Source organism: Ovis aries, chromosome 6, assembly GCF_016772045.2.
Source record: "Ovis aries strain OAR_USU_Benz2616 breed Rambouillet chromosome 6, ARS-UI_Ramb_v3.0, whole genome shotgun sequence".
NCBI classification, from domain to species: domain Eukaryota; kingdom Metazoa; phylum Chordata; class Mammalia; order Artiodactyla; family Bovidae; genus Ovis; species Ovis aries.
In genome coordinates this window covers 66,124,415-66,144,588 of record NC_056059.1, presented here as the reverse complement: position 1 = coordinate 66,144,588, position 20,174 = coordinate 66,124,415, and the positions used below count along the sequence as shown (strand labels likewise).

Genomic DNA, 20,174 nt, shown 5'->3' with positions numbered 1-20,174 from the left:
GACAAGGAACGATAGACTGGTTCCAAATCAGGAAAGGAGGATGTCAAGGCTGTATATTGTCACCCTGCTTATTTAACTTATATGTTAAAGTACATCATGAGTAGAGTACATCATGAGAAATGCTGGGCTGGATGAAGCACAAGCTAGAATCAAGATTATTGGGAGAAATATTAATAACCTCAGATATGCAGATGATACCACATTTATGGCAGAAAGCGAAGAACTAAAGAGCCTCTTGATGAAAGTTAAAGAGGAGAGTGAAAAAGTTGGCTTAAAACTCAACATTCAGAAAACTAAGGTTATGGTGTCTGGTCCCATCACTTCATGGAAAATAAATGGGAAAACAGTGGAAACAGTGACAGACTTTATTTTGGGGAGTCTCCACAATCACTTCAGATGGTGACTGCAACCATGAAATTAAAACTTGCTCCTTGGAAGAAAAGTTATGACCAACCTGGACAGCATATTAAAAAGCAGAGACATTACTTTGCCAACAAAGGTCCATCTAGTCAAAGCTATGGTTTCTCCAGTAGTCATGTATGGATGTGAGAGTTGGACTATAAAGAAAGCTGAGCACTGAAGAATTGATGCTTTTGAACTGTGGTGTTGGAGAAGAGTCTTGAGAGTCCCTTGGACTGCAAGGAGATCCAACCAGTCCATCCTAAAGGAAATCAGTCCTTGGTATTCATGGGAAGGACTGATGTTGAAGCTGAAACTCCAATACTTTGGCCACCTGATGTGAAGAGCTGATTCACTGGAAAAGACCCTGATGCTAGGAAGGATTGAAGGCAGGAGGAGAAAGGGATGACAGAGGATGAGATGGTTGGATGGCATCACTGACTCAATGGACAGTGTGAGTACGCTCCAGGAGTTGGTGATAGACAGGGAGGCCTGGCATGCTGCAGTCCATGGAGTCACAAAGATGTGGACATGACTGAGCTGAACAGAAACTTGGTTTTGAAACCAAGTCTGCTTATTTATGTGACTGTGTGGACAATTTTAGCTTTCCTGATCCTCCATTTCCCCATAAAATCATAAAGTTGGTGTAATAATTGCCTCACTTTTTATGAGAAAAACGTTACAAGATGCTAAACATCTGAAGATTCATAAAGTGTTAACATATTTTTCTCTAGCATTTAATAATCCAGAGTAGCAGCTCAAGATGCATAAGCCTCAAAGTTGTGTCTGTTTGATTTACCCATGTTTTAAAATGTTTATATTAATTTCCAACACTAGAAAAATATTGATATTTTAAATAAGCTTCTAAATTCTTGTTTCTGTTTAGAAAATTTGAAGATCTGGGAACCCTCGACCTCTGTTACTAAATGGCAGCAATCCATGGGTATCTTTTCTGAGCAAATATGTTTCAGTGTGGCTCAGTATCTGTTTTGCCCATTGCACTTACTTATTTGCCTTTCTTGGGTCCGATTATGATTTGAATTTACTTTCCTACTGTTAAGCCATTTATTTTTGTATTTGAATATATTCTCTACCTTTCATCTTTAACTATATATGTGTGTGTATATATATATATATATATATATATATATATATATATATTTCATAGTCTGTGCATGCATGCTCAATTGCTCAGTCATGTCTGACTCTTTGCAGTACCATGAATTGTAGCCCACCATGCTTCTCTGTCCATGCGTTTTTCCCAGACAAGAATTCTGGAGTGGGTTGCCATTTCCTTCTCTGGGGATCTTCCCAATCCAGGGATTGAACCCTGGTCTCCTGTATTGCAGGCAGATTCTTTACTGCTTAGCCACTAGCAATGCCCATCATAGTCTACAGTGTTTAAAAGTACCATATATTTTAATGTACCTTGTTACATATAATGTATATTGCATGCCTTATTCTATTATATATTATAAATGTATAAATGGGGCTACCTTGATAGCTCTGTTGGTAAAGAATCCACCGGCAATGCAGGGGACTCTGGTTCGATTCCTGGGTTGGGAAGATCCACCAGAGAAGGGATAGGCTACCCACTTCAGTATTCCTGGGCTTCCCTTGTGGCTCAACTGCTAAAGAATCTGCCTGCAATGTGGGAGACCTGGGTTCAATCCCAGGTTGGGAAGATCCCCTGGAGGAGGGAACGGCTACCCACTTCAGTATTCTGGCCTGGAGAATTTCATGGAGTGTACAGTTCATGGGGTTACAAAGAGTCAGACATGACTGAGAAACTTTAAGGACTTCCCTGTAGCTAAAATGGTAATCTGCGTGCAATACAGTAGACCCAGGGTTTGATTCCTGGGTCGGGAAAATCCTCTGGAAAAGGGAATGCAATGCACTCCAATAGTCTTGCCTGGAGAATCCCATGGACAGAGGAGCCTGGCAGGCTACAGCCCATGGGGTTGCAAAGAATCGGACACTACTGAGTGACTAGCACACAGACATATATAAATAAATTCCTAGATGGCACGTATGAAATTTTAAAAAATCTTCAAAACTCTACCAGCTTCTAGTTGTTACATTACATCATAAGTTAATAAATACTGGTTAAATTATAGTATAAGGTTAAAAGGTGTAAAGATGTAATGTGTCCGTGGAGTTAAGTTTATCTATCATCAGTGTACCTTCCATCTCTCTATGAAACTATGAAGGAGGATACATGCAGAGGGGGAAAAAAACTTATTTTTTTTTCTCTCTTCAGCATCAGGATTGGTTTTTCAGGGTTTTTTTCTGTTCACTGGAACTTTAGTATGCATACATGCTGAAAATTCTTTGTTTTGATCAGTTTTTACTTCTGTAGCTCTCCCACTGGGAAATTGTACTTGCTCTTTGTTTAATTTAGCTGTTACATAAATATATTGAAATGATCCATTATTTCAGTTCCTACTGTGAAAATATTTTGTAAGCAGCAGTATTGAAGCACTTTTTTTTCCCTCTCAGCTGTATAGATCATAGGAATTTGAAAGCAGCCAGAGAATGTAAACCTTATCCAGCAGACCTCCTCATGACACCACTGAGGCTCTGGAAAGAAAATGTCCACAGCTCACCTCTAGACTGAAGAACCTCAAGTAGGGCCCATCATACATGACTCCTGTTGCAACTAATGTTTAAATTTTAAATAGTAGTTCAGCTTTTTATGATGATGTGAAGCAAATGAAATGGATTTCACTGAAATAGTTACGTTTTCAACCTCATAATCTAAATCAACTAGTATTTATTAAACTTACTATGTAGTTTTATTTTATTTTCACAAGAGCTGTGTGGGATATGTACTGTTATTATCTCATCTTACGGCAGGGAAACCTGAGTGACTTTTTGAGAGTTAGAAAGCTAGTGATGGTGGATGTGAGATTCCCACTCTGGCCATCCGACTTCAGCTTCCATGTCTGTAACCATTAGGCCGCCTGCTCTGCCATCATGTGCTTATTTTCTCTATTCTGTCTTGCCTTTTGTCATGTCCATGTGTAAGAACTGATACAATGTTGGCAAAGTTTTCAGTCCATCTGTGATTGTTTAGATGTTAACTTCTAAAGTTAAAAATTTCTACCTTCATTAGACAGTTATATCAAACTGTATCTCTACTGTTCTGATTCACCATTTTACCTATCTGTGAAATTCTGAAATTGCTATAGTGGAGATTTTCTTCCTCTGCAAATACTTCTACTGATGTTTGCCACTTTAAAAACAAGCAAACAAAAACACTTTAGCTATGATGACTTTGGATGAGCAAAATAATTCTTTTAATAAGTATGCCTCAAGCCTTTTCTCGATTACTCAAAAAAATCTCATTTCCCGTAGAAACAGTTTTGATCTTCAACTTTCAATTTCACCCTTTTTATGTAAAGAGTGCCTGATGGGATGAAAAGCTGTGTACTTTCTATTCAAGAGAGGGTTTTTCATTCAACTTTTTAATGTCTTCATTTTTACAAAAGCTATATCCAGTGCTGGATGAGGCACTATATAGGAGACCAAAGGATTGGAAGTTGGACTTCACAGTTGAGAATTAAAACATATGAACAATCGGTTAAATAACTTAAATCCATGTAAGGAGACCCTGAGCAGTGAAAGTCAGTGTTCTAGTCCTCTAGTGCTGAGCTAAAGAGTGTATGAAGTGAGGTACAATTGAGTCAGGTGATATTAATCAAGGGCTTTGGAAAAAAGTCGGACTTCCCTGGTGGCTCAGACGGTAAAGCATCTGTCTACAATGCGGGAGACCCGGGTTCGATCCCTGGGTTGGAAAGATCCCCTGGAGAAGGAAATGGCAATCCACTCCAGGACTATTGCCTGGAAAATCTCATGGACAGAGGAGCCTGGTAGGCTACAGCCCATGGGGTCGCAAAGAGTCGGACACAACTGAGCGACTTCACTTCACTTGGAAAAAAGTACCATCCAGTTCTGGTTCTGTAGTCATATCCTCTGCCTGGCTTTCATTTCTCACTGATCTGTAAGAAATTGGAGGAGGCACATAAGTCAGATTCTGGGTTATCTTTTTTGTAACACTTTATTTATCTGACTAGAAAACAAAACCAGACTTGACTGTGAATATTTAGAAACTATAAAAAAGTGTGAAGAAAAATATTGTCATCCAACACCCAGAGAAATCCACTGTAAACAGTTAATTATCTATTTTTCCAGGTCTCTGTGCTTAACTGTTTAAACAGCTCTTTGTTGCCTTTATATTATGTATGTTCAACAAATTTAGGATCATATGTTTATGTACAATTTGTTTATGTTTATTTTTAGTTCACCTTTTCTCACTTAGCCCAGAACTCAGAGGAGCATGAAATACATGACTAGTTTGCATACATTTAGTATTGCTCAAAAGGATGTTTTAATGCCTTTGTCATGTTTTCTTCTGTGATGATTAGTGTATTGTTATTCTGCTATTACATCTTCTCTCTTCATTTTTTAATTGAAGTATAGTTGATTTATAATATTATATTAGTTTTAATTGTATAACATAGTGATTGAATAATTTTATAGATTATACTTCATTTAAAATTATTATTAATTGGCTGTATGTGCTGTGCTATACATTATATCTTTGTGTCTTATTTACTTTGTAGATAATAGTTTGTACTTAGTCCTGTATCTCTATCTTGCCCCTTCCCCCTTTCTCTCTCCCTGTTGATAACCACTAGTTTGTTCTCTATCTCTGTGACTCTGTTTCTGTTTTGTGTTTCTGTATTCATTTATTTTTTTTTATTTTTTAGATTCCACATATAAATGATATAATACTTATCTTTCTTTCTTGACATACTTCACTGCACCTAATGCCCTCCAGTTTCATCCATACTGTTATAAATGGCAAAATTTTATTTTTTTATGGCTGAATAATATTTCATTTTATATCTCTCATATCTTCTTTATCCATTCATCTGTTGGTGGAAACTGAGGTTGCTTTCATATGGTAGAAATTATAAATAATGCTGCTAAGAACATTGGAGTGCATGTATCTTTTTGAATTAGTGTTTTTGTTTTCTTCAAATATATACGTATTAGTGGAATTGCTGGATCATATGATAGCTACATTTTTATGGTAGATAAATTTTGAGGAACTTCCATACTATTTTCCATAGTAGCTACATCAATTTATATTCCCACAAACAGTGTACTAGGGTTCCCTTATCTCCATGCCATAGCTGATATTTGTTATTTGTATTCTTTTTGATGATAACCATTCTGATAGGTGTGAGGTGATACCTCACTGTGGTTTTATTTGATTTATCTGATGATTAGTGATGTTGTACATCTTTTCATGTGCTGGTTGGCCATCTGCATGTTCTCTTTGGAAAAAATGTTCTGTTCTTCTGCCCATTTTTATTCTGTTTATATTTGGTATTGAGTTGTATGAGTTGTTTGTATGTTTTAGATATTAATCCCTATCAGTCATATAATTTGCAAATATTTTCTCCAGTTCAGTAGTTTGTCTTTTTGTTGTGTTGATGTTTTCCTTTGCTGTTTAAAAGCTTTTAAGTTTGATTAGGTCCCATTTGTTTATATTTGCTTTTGTTTTCTTTGCCTTAGGAGGTGAATCCAAAAAAATATTACGGCAGTTTTTGTCAGTGAATGTTCTGCCTATGTTTTCTTTTAGGAATTTTATAGCTTCTGGTCTTACATTTAGGTCTTTAATCCATTTTGAGTTTACTTTTGTATACGGTGCAGCCATATGGAAGAGGTTTGGCGGTTCCTCAAAAACTTAAAAATTGATCCCCGGGTTGGGAAGATCCCCTGGAGAAGGAAATGGCAACCCACTCCAATCTTCTTGCCTGGAAAATCCCATGGACGGAGAAGCCTGGTAAGCTACAGTTGATGGGGTCGCAGAGAGTCGGACGTGACTGAGCAACTTCACTTCACTTCATGATTCAGTAACCCACTTCTATATCCTAAAGGAATGAAATCATTTCCATAGGGAAAGATAGCTGCACCCTCAAGTTCATTGTTTCATTATTTACAATATTCAAGGTATGGAAATAAGTATCTGTTGATGGACGAATGGATAAGGAAGATATCCTGTACAGGTTTCTCTCACTACTCGAAAGCAGAATGTTCCTATGAAACCTTAAGCTGAAATGGCCTAAAGTGAAGAGGCAATTACCTTACGATACACACATCTCACTAACAGATGCATGAAATAAATCTAGATAAAGCACAGATGCTCACACACAGTTCAAACTATGATGACTTGGTGCTAAGATACTGAGTGTAGTTAATGGGGAAGAAGCTTGGTGGTGCCACTCTAAAACAGATGCTGAATGCTATTTTCACTTTTTGCCTTTTTTCATATATGTGAAAAGTCTTCCTTAGATTTCTTTTAACTAACAAAAATTGGTACTAAAAGCCAACTGGTGTAAAGCAAACCTTTGAAAAAGCAGGATTATATATATCCTGGAGGATATGTATCTCCTGGAGGAGGGCATGGCAACTCACTCCAGAATTCTTGCCTGGAGAATCCCATGGACAGAGGAGCCTGGTGGGCTACAATCTATAGGGTTGCATAGAGTTGGACACAGCATGCACTAATATAGTATGTTGATTGTTGATACTAATAATTAATATATAAACATTGATATGTAATATTATTATTATATAGTATTTTCTAAATAATATAAACTGTTATTCAGCCATAAATAGAAGAAAACTCAATTTCAAACAACAAGGATGGATCTTGAGGGCTAAGTGACTTAAGTCAGAGAAAGGCAAATACTGAATGATCTCATTTATATGTGAAATAAAAAAAAATAAACTCAGAAACAGAGTAGAGTTGCAGTGGGGAGAGGGAAATTGGGTGATAATGGTCAAAAGGTACACACTTCCAGTTATAAGATGAGTAAATTAGCAGGATATGATGTATTACGTGCTTGAAAATTGCTGAGAGTGTATCTTAAATGTTCTCACCACACCCACACCCACACTGCCCTACACACATATAACTATGATAGGTGATGGCTATGTTAACTGGCCTTACTCTGGTAATCATTTTGCAATATATTGTTGTTCAGTCGCTCAGTCATCTCTGACTCTTTGCACACACCAGGCTTGCAATATATATATCTACCAAATCAGCACATTGTAGCCAATAAACTTACACTTTATTATATGTCAATTATATCTCACTAAAGCTGGGGGAAAAAAGGTGTCTTCTTCTTAGAACACAGATGAATTTGTACTGAACTGCAATCAAGTGCTCTTGGGGGCTACCTACTTTCTTGGATCCTGTCATAAACCAAAACACTTCCAATGGCAACTCTACTATCCTCAATGCCTATATTCCCAAGTAACATTTATTGCCTCTTTATTCCTCTGTCATTTTCAATTCTGTCACTGCTCAATCTCCTTGTCATTTCTTAGTTTGAATCCAAAGAGAAAGAAGTACATTGGCTTCAGCATTTTTTAAACTTGTACCAGTTCTCATTTATTGTCACGAGCCAACCCAATGGATTCACTGTCCTTGGATTAGATGCCTAGCTCAAGACCACTGACTTCTGTTTCTGTGGGGACATGGAAATGTGGTACAAAGGCTGGCTGCCTAATAATTTCATTCATCAGGAATAATGGTTTCAGCAGCTTGCTATGGTACTGGCAAGCAGTATATTTGGCCTATGGAGAACAGCAGTTTATTCTCACTAATATATGACTTGGTAAATAACTATACTTTTTATTTTTTACAATGTTAGTAATTAATTTACGTTGTTGCAGTGTTTCATAGGCTAAAATTGTGTTCACTTATATAATTCCATGCGATACTTCATATTACATTTTAGGGGAATAGAAAATGGATCTTAAGATATCTTTTCCATGTGTGATATCTATACTATACAAATTATTCTACATCTGAGAAATTTACAAGATACTCATGTTCATTTAGCAATCAGTTTCTTTTTTTTTTCTTGAAAATGCTCACTAACTTGTTCTAATAAATAATTATCCCTGGATGTAGGAATAATTAACACTAAGAATGATAGTTGATAGAATCACATAGTTGATAGAATTTCTGGAAAGAACTGTATACCTCACTCAATTCAACATCTTTATTTTAACAACGCTATGTCTATTTAATCCATCTTTCTTTAGATTGTTAAGGAAGACATGCTCTGATTTTTAATTATCTTTGCAATAAATGCTTGGAATTAATTGCCTAGGGAAAAATGTTTTCTTTCATAAAATGAAATACTTCTTTTTGTTGGAAATAATGTTACTGATCTTGTATTTCTGTCTTTGTAATAGTTGTGAGAAAGCACAGGGCTGGATTTAATTTTCAAAACAATTATATGGGCATATTTTTAAAAGCAATTATTGTCTTCAATTCATTAGACAAATTATTGAGTGAACAAAACTATGGGTTAAGCATTTTGTAGGCCCTTATATTTAGCTGTAGTTTGTATGTGTTCATCTAATGGTGTATTTCCATTTGCTTGTGTAAATGCATATTTCCATTTTCATGCAAGCCACCTCAGTCATTCTGGAAAGTAGTTTTCCAGTCAGGTAAATCTTGCTGAGCACATACTATGGGTTCAGAAGTGTTTCAGTGAAAAGCTAATAGGAGTAAATACTGTGGAGGGACATACATTCTAGTGAGGATTGGACAGAGAAGATTAGGAAAACTGTTAGTAATAAATAAGTTGAAAACTCCTCCATGCCATGATATAATTCCCCTTGCTTCATGGTGCCAAGGACATTACTGAGAATAATGAAACCTGCTAACCCGAACAAAATGAAGTATATCAGCAATTGATTTAACTTTTAGCATTAATAATGGAGTAAAACCTTGGGAAGAGCTGATGGTGCAAGATGGAGAGTTGTATTGCTAGCTTAGCAGAATGTCTATAGAGAAATATACTGTAAATAAATATATATATACACACATACACACATACATATGTATATACACATACACTATATACATATATGTGTATATATATATGTTAGGCAGAGTAAATGCATATATAATGTATATGTTTATAGATATAATTGACCCTTGAATAACACAGATTTCAACTGCACAGATCCACTTATAGGCAGATTTCTTTCTATAGTAAATGCTATAATACTACATAATCTGAGTTTGGTTGAATCCACAGATGTGGAATTGAGAATATGGTGGAACCATTAATACAGAAGGCAGACTGTAAAGATATAGAATTTTTATATGTGCTGATGGTTGTCACCTTAACTCCTGTGTTGATTTAAAGAGTCAACTCTGTGTAATATACACACACACATAACACATGTATACACACATGTATATAGAGATACCACATATTGAATATGTAAAAGAAAAGAGAAACATTTTGCACATTTTGGATAGTATTGTTTTCTAATAGAACAGGAATAATGAATACTTGTGTACCTTTTATAGTTTGCCTCTCTGTTTAAGTAAGTGCTCAATATATCTTCAGTGAATAAATGAACAAGAAAGAAACTGCTTTCAAAGCATTATAGGAAAATAGGATGCTCACTGTAGATAAATGTAGATAAAAGCTGAATACTAATCATACTAGGGCACAACATAGGCTTTGATTATGTGACAGTGTTTTATAAATAGTATAAGTTTGCATACAAATTATAGATGTTCAAAAAGTGGCAGGGCAGCTTCTTTCACTGAGACATACCTAGTAAATTCAGGGCCTTTCACATAATACATGCTCATTAGATTTAGTTGTATTAATTTATAAAAAATGCACATTAAAAGCTAATCTAAGCATGTCTAAAAACAAAAGTTTAAAAATAGGTTATGTTAGCTACTTATTAATTAAAAGGAACTGACTTTGATTAATGTTAAGTGTTAACCAGTTTTGAAATACCAACTTTCAAAGCCTTATAAACAGTGAAGTAGCACAACTCTGGCACTAATTGGGTCTTCCTGGGAGCCTAATAAGGCTGAATGTCTTTTACTTAGCAGTGCTATTTAGAGCTTTCTCCTCAGAAGGAGGCTGGAGTGAAGGTGGCTGGGACTTTGCTTCTTGTGTCCCTTCCATTGATGATCACCTATAAGCTGGCTAGAACACTAAGACCCACCTCTGCACAGAAACATCTGCAGGGACACTCATCATTGCTTAAAAAACTGTTAGTCTTTCATCGAAAGAACTAGTATTGTTAGCGAATGACCTCCTAAGGCAGAAGGAACTGAATGCTTACTGGCTTCTACCAATGTCCACTCAAAATCACTGCCTCTTAACCACTTTCTGCCAGTAAGGGGTTAAGTAGAGGATTCCAAGGCTGGAATGGAGATGGCTCCACCTGGTTTCCTTATTCCTGTAAGTGGTGATTACCCCTGCGCCCCTAGTAGGTCAGAGGACTCAACTTTCTCTTTGCTCTTTATCTTTGTGTCAGATTTGTCTGAAGAATCTGGAGAAATTTCTCTTGGAGAAATGCTTTTCTCTTGGTTTTCTTCCTACCTCACTAGTCTCTCTTCCTTTGTCTTTTCCCTGGCTTTTTCATAACTCCCTAGCCTCTAAATTTTGTAGTAACTCAGGACTTGCATACATTTCTACTGATACATAAAAAAATTACATCAAAGTTGGCTCAGATGGTAAAGAATCTGCCTGCAATGCAGGAACCCAGGTTCGATCCCTAGCTGGGGAAGATCCTCTTGAGAAGGGAATGGCTACCCATTCCAGTATTTTTACATGGAGAACTCTATGGAAAGAGGAGCATGGTGGTCCCTTCTTGGGGTCTTTGGTCTTTGTGTCACAAAGAATCAGAAAAAACTGAGCAACTGACACTTTCCAATTGTTTTAAACAGCACACATATATTATCTCACAGTTTCTTTGGGTCAGAAGTCTAGATACAGCTTAAGTAGGTCTTCTGAAAGACTGAAGACAAGGTGTCAGCTGTTGTGGAGGTAACATCTGAATCTTTACTAGAGAAGAATCTATTTCCAAACTAAACAGGTTGTTGGCAAAATATATTTTCTTAAAGCAATAAAGTGAGGGCTTCATTTCTTGGCTGAAGTTTAGAGACGTTACAAGAAGCCAGCTAGAGGCTGCCCTCAGTTTTTTGCCTAGTTCCGCAACAAGACTCTTGCTTCACAGAAATCAGCTAGCAAGGGAAAAACTCCAACACGGTGGGCACTATATACTGTATTGCAATAGTGTAGTCACAGTGTCAATCATGTGCATGCTGTCATGTATTCTATTGGTTAGAAGCAAGTTACAGGTCCTGCCCACATTCTAGGGAATGGAAATCAAACAAGAGCATGATCCCCAGGAGGCAGGAAGGAGTGAGGCACCTTAAGAACCTACTCACCCCTAAGGCTAGTCTCTGTCATCTTTCTTCTCTGTCTGTACTCACTTCCTCTTGTATCTCATGTCTTTATACTATCAATGAGTTTACAACCCTGTTTTATATTTAAAACTTGATATCCTTCTGTAAGGGGCTTCCCTTGTAGCTCAGCAGTAAAGAATCCAGTGTTCTCACCAGGAAAAATCTCACGGGCAGAGAAGACTGATAAGCTAACAGTCTGTAGGGTCACAGGAGACAGATGTGACTGAGGTGGCACACACAAGCACACACAAATCCTTCTGTAAACTACACACTGATAAGACACTGCATTCTTTATATTGCTCCTCTTGAGTATGTCTGATAGATATCTAAAAATTCAAATATCCAAAGTCAAAATAATTATTTCCCCTAGTAGTAAAAATACCTGCTTTACCAGTGGTTTCACAGTCCCACTAAATGGCAGCTATATTCTGTGCTTTCAGTTCCTCAGATCAAGAAACTTGTGTCATTCTTGACTCTTCTCTCTTATCCAAGACCCAATTTATTAAGTCTTACTTTTTAATTGGCCATTTCTTGATTAGTATCCTTAGCAGTGCAAAGAAATTGAGGAAAACAATAGAATGGGAAAGACTAGAGATCTTTTCAAGAAAATTAGAGATACCAAGGGAATATTTCATGCAATGATGGGCACAATAAAGGAGAGAAACAGTATGGACCTAACAGAAGCAGAAGATATTAAGAAGAGGTGGCAAGAATACACAGAAGAACTATACAAAAAAGATCTTCATGACCCAGATAACCACGATGGTGTGATCGCTCACCTAGAGCCAGACATCCTGGAGTGCAAAGTCAAGTGGGCCGTAGGAAGCATCACTACAAACAAAGCTAGTGAAGGTGATGGAATTCCAGGTGAGCTATTTCAAATCCTAAAAGATGTGCTGTGAAAGTGCTGCACTCAGTATGCCAGCAAATTTGGAAAACTCAGCAGTGGCCACAGGACTGGAAAAGGTCAGTTTTCATTCTAATACCAAAGTAGCACAATGCCAGAGAATGTTCAAACTACCACACAATTATACTCATTTCACACGCTAGCAAATTAATGCTCAAAATTCCCCAACCTAGGCTTCAACAGTATGTGAACTGAGAATTTCCAGATATTAGAAATGGATTTAGAAAAGAGAAACCATAGATCAAATTGCCAACATCTGTTGGATCATAGAAAAAGCAAGAGAATTCAAGAAAAACATCTGCTTCATTGACTATACTAAAGCCTTGACTGTGTGGATCACAAGAAACTGTGGAAAATTCTTAAACAGATGGGAATACCAGACAATCTTACCTGCCTCCTGAGAAATCTGTATACAGGTCAAGAAGCCACAATTAGAACTGGACGTGTAATAACAGACTGATTCCAAATAGGGAAAGGAGTACGTCAAGGCTGTATATCGTCATCTTGCTTATTTAACTTATATGCAGAGCACATCATGCGAAATGCTGGACTTGATGAATCACAAACTGGAATCAGGATTGCAGGGTGAAATGCAGATGAAATGCAGGGTGAAATCAGATATGCAGATGACACCACATTTATGGCAAAAAGTGCAAAAGAACTAAAGAGCCTCTTGATGAAAGTGAAAGAGGAGGGTGAAAGAACTGGCTTAAAAACTCAACATTCAAAAAACTAAGATGATGGCATTCAGTCCCATCACTTCATGGTAAATAGGTGGGGAAACAATGGAAACAGTGAGAGGTTTTATTTTCTTGGGCACCAAAATCACTGCAGATGGTGATTGCAGCCATGAAATTAAGAGATGCTTGCTCCTTGGAAGAAAAGCTGTGACAAACCCAGCATATCAAAAAGCAGTGACATTACTTTGGTGACAATGATCATGTATGGATGTGAGATTTGGACCATAAAGAAAGTTGAGCACTGAAGTTCGATGCTTTTGCACTGTGGTGTTGAGAAGAGTCTTTTGACTTTTGAATGTCCCTTGGACTGCAAGGAGATCAAACAAGTCAGTCCAAAAGGAAATCAGTCTTGAATATTCATTGGAAGGGCTGGTGCTGAAGCTGAAGCTCCAATACTTTGACCACCTGATGCAAAGAACTGATTCATTGGAAAAGACCCTGATGCTGGGAAAGATTGAAGGCAGGAGGCAAAGGGGATGACAGAGGATGAGATGGTTGGATGGCATCACCGACTTGATGGATATGAATTTGAGCAAGCTTTGGGAGTTGGTGATGGATAGGGAAGCCTGATGTGCTGTGGTTCAGGGGGTCACAAATAGTTGGACCTGATCCTTATGTTCGGGTAGCACTGGGACCTGATCTTTATATAGGTCCCTTGGCGACTCTGGCAACTGGGCTCGTAATGAGAAGTAACCTCTATCTGTTTTCTACGAGCCAGCTCAGTGCCTGCTTCTATCAGGATGGACCACGTGACACTCCAACCCCTCAGCTTTCTGACTTTGCTGCTGATGGAAACTCTTGTGATTTTATAATGTGCCAGAGTTGCCTCTCACCAAACAAGTCTGCTTTTGCCTTAATGAACCTCTCAGTACAAAGAGTAGGAGGTGCAGGTAATGGGAGTCACATACCTCCTGTCTTAACATACTCTCTTCAGGGTTTTCTCTTCTTGGGCCTTCCTGCTTTTCTTCCAATATTCTTTTTGTTCTTCTTTCATACCCACATTTTGGAAAACTGTTATTATCTGTTTCTGGTTAGGTAGGGCTTCCCGTCATCCTCTTACACTTTGGTCGAAAGTAGTGAATAAATACATCATTTTCTCCAGGTGTATTTTTACTTTATAGAATAGGAAAAAAGTGTTCCTGTGACTAGAATTTGAGACATTAACGTGATGGTGACTTTGATTTAGGACACAAACAGTAGAGATGTTCATAATTGTTTCCTTGAACTCACGTGGATGAGGTAGCTGCCTATACTTTGTACATATTAGGTGAACCTTGATCACAACTCTGCCTATTTGAGCTTGGACACAGGTAAATGCTGACTCATGAAGGCAGCTGACAGATAAAAGTGTGGTCTCGACTACACAGGTTTAGAAAATTTTACAGACTCCTTCTGTATCTCCATAGGAAGGCAGGAACCGTGTCCTCTTCCTTTCATATGCTTTGCAATTCTTTTCTTTGTACTTTATTTCTTCAAGTTTGTTTAATCAGGTGTCATGTATGTAAAATATTTATTGTTGGTGGAGTAGTCTATGGTGATTTTCTGGATGATATAGCTCACTCTTTACTTTTTGCCTTTTTCTGTTTCCTTGAAACCTCATACTAATTCTCTAATTATATTTTTAGGAATCTGAATCTTGAACTTTCTGAGGAGAACATCTGAGCTTCAGTGTTCCTGTCAGGTAATGACAAGATATGGGAAAGGCCCATAGCGCCAAGATTAGAATTTCACTATGAGTGTCAATTTTAGATAATTTTAAGGAACCCATTTTTTTATGGAAAAAAAAAAAGAAAAAGAAAAAGCTAAAGTGCTAGTAAGAAATTATAAGCAAAATTGACAACAAAGCCAGGGTGAAAAGTTGTATGTACTCCTAAGCAGTGTATTTATTATTCAGAATTGGTCCCACCACAGAAAGAATGGGGGCATATACAAATAGGTAAATGTTTCCAAAATAAGATTAATTCCTATCAGTCAAAAAAGTTTTACTTGAGAGATTAACTTGATAATCTTAAATGCAAGCAGTTGGATGAAAAATAAAATGTGTTTATTGCCAGCAAACATTTTGGAGAGGTAAATACTTATTGCAAGTACTGTACAGGCTTAGAAAGATCTTTTTCTAGCCAGCTAAAACCACCATTTGTTTTAAATGGGGAGGGAGGTGGGAGGGGGTTCATGTTTGGGAACGCATGTAAGAATTAAAGATTTTAAAATTTAAAAAAATAAAAAACCAAAAAAAAGAAAAAATGCCATCCATCATTTCAGTGTTAAGAGCGCCCCCTGGTGTGGTTGTATAATCATGCTTATGAGAAATTTAGGCACTATCCTTTTTCATTTTAAAACATTTTTATTGAATACTCTTTTATTGATACATAGTTGATTTTTATTTTTTTAATTCTTTTTATTTTTATTTGTTCATAGTTGATTTTTAATATTATCTTAACTTCAAGTATACAGTACAGTGATTCAGAATCTTTGTAGATTATACTCCATTATAAGTTATTAAAAGATAAAACTTACAATTCCGTGTCCTGTACAATATCCTTTGTTACGTTTTTTATATGCTGTTTTTTAAATCTGATTTTTCTATTATATGGTGATAGGACTTCTTTTCTTGCTATGCCAGCCAGACCAGTACGGTGTGTAACTATCTGAAGAAATGTGAATTTAATTTTTTCCTTGCCCTTATCCATTATTATATCTGGAATCAGTGGTGAACCTGAATGTAGAATTTGGGAATACTAAGCCATAAACTCCTTAAGTTAAAGTTAATGATCAGTAATATATGCTTTGGTAAATATGAAATTATATACTGAGATAAAATTTTACAAGATAATCAAATTCTTTGATGGTGATAGCTTTGTTAAGTGCCAAATTTCTATGAACAGTTTCTTTTTGGTAAACTCATGAACATTTTAATAATTAAATATGAGAATTAAACATCACATTTTAGTTTTGAAATATTCATTGTGTGAAAAAAGTGATCTTAAGTTCTAAGTTTTTTTTGTATTCTAGTACCCTCCTATAACCACAGAAATTCCAAATGTAAACATAGTAATTCATCCTTGAATCATAAACAGAACTCCTACCCATCCCCTGAAATCACCCTCACTCCTGTAAATTGTCATTCAAATGTTGCAGCAGATTGTCTATTTTATAACTGTTCATTTTCCCTTGCATTTAATATTTAGTCCTTGGGGAATAATTAAACCATCCTTGGGGAATAATTAAACCATCCTTACAAAGTGAAAATGTGTATATTATTCTAAACTACATTTCTGTAAATTTGGTAATTGCAGTTATATTCCCCCTACTGTCTCTTCTCCAAACTTACTTATCATGATGATTTTAACCATTTCTTGTAGGTTCTGTGTTCTAAACATGATCATTTACAGGGCTTTCACATTGAACTCTTTAGAGCAGACTGGTTTTACTTTCATTTACTTCTATATGTATCTCTTTCATTGAATTCTGAAATTACAAGCTCAGCACAGGATTTATATTATGTCCTGGCCTGTTAAAAGGATATTTTCTAAAATATAGAATAAAAAAATCAGAACAGTGAACCTATGATAGTCGACCTGTATTTGAATCTGTTGTTGAAATATACTAGCATTGTGACCTTGAATAAGTCAGTATCCATCTCAGAGCCTTAATCTCTCTGTAAAAGGGGAATGCAAATTGCTACTTGGCAGAATATTGTTAATTCATCATTTACATTAAAATGCATTTAAGATTTACTGTCTGCCAGATTTAAGGCTGGATGCCACATGAGCATTTCATTCTCAAAATAATTCTGTGAAGTGGGTGCTATTATTTCTATGTTATTGATGAGGCTTAGGCCAAGATTTCTATTGTTGTCTTTCTGACTTAAAATGAGCTTATAAACACTATGCTTTGTATTTGTTTTAATCTTACTCATTTCTGTTAATTCATTGATTTTATTGTCCTTAAGGTCAAATTATCTCCCAATATACAAACATACAAGAACCCAATCTTTTGAAAAAGAAGAGCTGGATCTTTTAATATGGATTCTCTTCATATATGGAAAACAGAATTACTTTGGGGATTTATTCTTCTACACAGTTTTTTCAAACCAGGCAATGCACTAAGAGGTTATTAGCATGGTTGAGCTGATAGTAGTGACAAGGACTATTGGGTTAGTGAACCTTATGCTACTTTTATGCATACTGTAAAGTAATAAATGCTAATTTTTAGAACTGTTGCGTGCTTCCCACTCACCATTTCTGCTGGTTTTCTTTGGAGCTGGAACCATAATCTATTCCTTTGTGCCTTGTTGTTCTTATTAGTATTTAAGCATCTAATTACTAGGAATGGCTTTGTGAAGGCTGCATCATTTTCCTTATGGTTTAAGAATTTTCCCTCATGTTTTCGATACCAGATTTTATTCTTTAATTGCTACAGAAGCTAATATAAGTTTCTCATTTTGCTAATAAGTTGTTTTGAAGGCTACTAAATAACTCACTAAGGAAACCGATTGGAGCAATTGGAATACTCCTTTAACTGAATTCTCTCTCCAGTGTTACCTATCTCCAATAAACTGTCCCTAGTAGCACCAGAATAATTTTCTTAAAACTTAGAGCTAGTAACAGCTTAAAATTATTCATTGTCTCCTTGTTCAAAAAGACTCTTTGGTTCTTGCTTACCTGTCTTCTGATTTGCTCACTACTGTTGTCTTTACCCTTTGAATTCTATTCTTTGCACCACTGAATACGTTACACATCCCAGAATGCTTTTCACTTTCTTTGTCTTCCTGAGTTTGTGTGCTCTAATGCATTTGCCTTTATGCTGGTAACACCCTTCTGCACTTCATCTGGTAAGCTCCACTTTCTCTTCTCTGACAGTCAGTCCTTCCCTCTCAAAACTTCACCCCACAAGCACATAGAGAGTCTAAGTGCTTCTTTAGTGGACAATTGCAAGATCCTACGCTCACTTCTGTTGTTACAAAGTTTAGATTAAGGAGGGCAGCTTTAAAGCAAGTATTGTATGCTGTTAGAAAGTGATCTAGTTTCATTCTAAAATGGATTAAAGATCTAAACGTAAGACCAGAAACTGTAAAACTCCTAGAGGAGAACATAGGCAAAACACTCTCCAACATAAATCACAGCAGGATCCTCTCTGATCCACCTCCCAGAATTCTGGAAATAAAAGCAAAAATAAACAAATGGGGTCTAATTAAATGCTTCTGCACAACAAAGGAAAATATAAGCAAGGTAAAAAGACAGCCTTCTGAATGGGAGAAAATAATAGCAAATGAAGCAACTGACAAACAACTAATCTCAAAAATATACAAACAACTCCTGCAGCTCAAGTCCAGGAAAATAAACGACCCAATCAAAAAATGGGCCAAAGAACTAAATAGACATTTCTCCAAAGAAGACATACAGATGGCTAACAAACACATGAAAAGATGCTCAACATCACTCATTATTAGAGAAATGCAGATCAAGACCACAATGAGGTACCACTTCACACCAGTCAGAATGGCTGCGATCCAAAAGTCTGCAAACAATAAATGCTGGAGAGGGTGTGGAGGAAAGGGAACCCTCTTACACTGTTGATGGGAATGCAAACTAGTATAGCCACTATGGAGAACAGTGTGGAAATTCCTTAAAAAATTGCAGATAGAACTGCCTTATGACCCAGCAATCCCACTTCTGGGCATACACACCAAGGAAACCAGAATAGAAAGAGGCACATGTACCCCAGTGTTCATCACAGCACTGTTTATAATAGCCAGGACATGGAAACAACCTAGATGTCCATCAGCAGATAATGAATAAGAAAGCTGTGGTACATATACACAATGGAGTATTACTCAGCCATTAAAAAGAATACGTTTGAATCAGTTCTGATGAGATGGATGAAACTGGAGCCGATTATACAGAGTGAAGTAAGCCAGAAAGAAAAACACCAATACAGCATACTAACACATATATATGGAATTTAGAAAGATGGTAATGATGACCCTGTATGTGAGACAGCAAAAGAGACACAGATGTGTAGAGCGGACTTTTGGACTCTGAGGGAGAGGGAGAAGGTGGGATGATTTGGGAGAATGGCACTGAAACATGTATACTATCATGTAAGAAACAAATTGCCAGTCTGTATTCAATGCAGGATACAGGATGCTTGGGACTGGTGCACGGGGATGATCCAGAGAGATGATATGGGGTGGGAGGAGGGAGGGGGTTCATGTTTGGGAACTCATGTACACCCGTGGTGGATTCATGTCAATGTATGGCAAAACCAATACAGTATTGTAAAAGTAAAAATAAAAATTAAAAAAAAAATAAAGGAAAAAAAAAAGCAAGTATTGTGTTATATTATTCAACATCCCACAGAGCCAGATATTTAGAAAATGCTTAGGACTACTTTATTTATAAAGTCGATAAAAAGGCTTGATGAAAAATAAATATTGTGTTAGGATTTCCATGAAGATCCCATGCCTCAGTCAGGTTTTCAGGCTTGTGGATCTGATTGATTTCTGTCAGCCGGGCAGGATAGTGAAGCAGCCATCAGCTGACTTTATATGCTCTCTTTCATTTACATTGAACCTTTTACATTTTCACTTAAATTGACTTTTCCCCCAGCACTCATGCACTTCTCAGTACCCCTGTGTGACAGCAATTTCTTGTGACTTGTTCTGTATTCATTCTCTTCTTCTTACTTGTGGAGTCAAGAGAAAGAAAAAAACTCCACAAATTCCCCATTATTTCATTCTCCTTGTTGCTATGGGAGACAATCTGCCATAATTCTATCTAATGAAATATAAACAGAAATC

General features: G+C 36.6%; 1 protein-coding gene across 1 annotated transcript in view; it reads left to right on the top strand.

Annotated features, from left to right (window-relative positions):
- The window catches only part of LOC101121518 (cytochrome c oxidase subunit 7B2, mitochondrial), a 143,800-nt gene that overhangs the window by 42,167 nt on the left and 81,459 nt on the right, over nucleotides 1-20,174 (top strand). The window contains exon 2 of the mRNA XM_004009806.6: nucleotides 14,998-15,053. The gene's annotated coding sequence lies outside the window, so the exon portion shown is untranslated. The remainder of the gene's footprint in view (nucleotides 1-14,997; nucleotides 15,054-20,174) is intronic.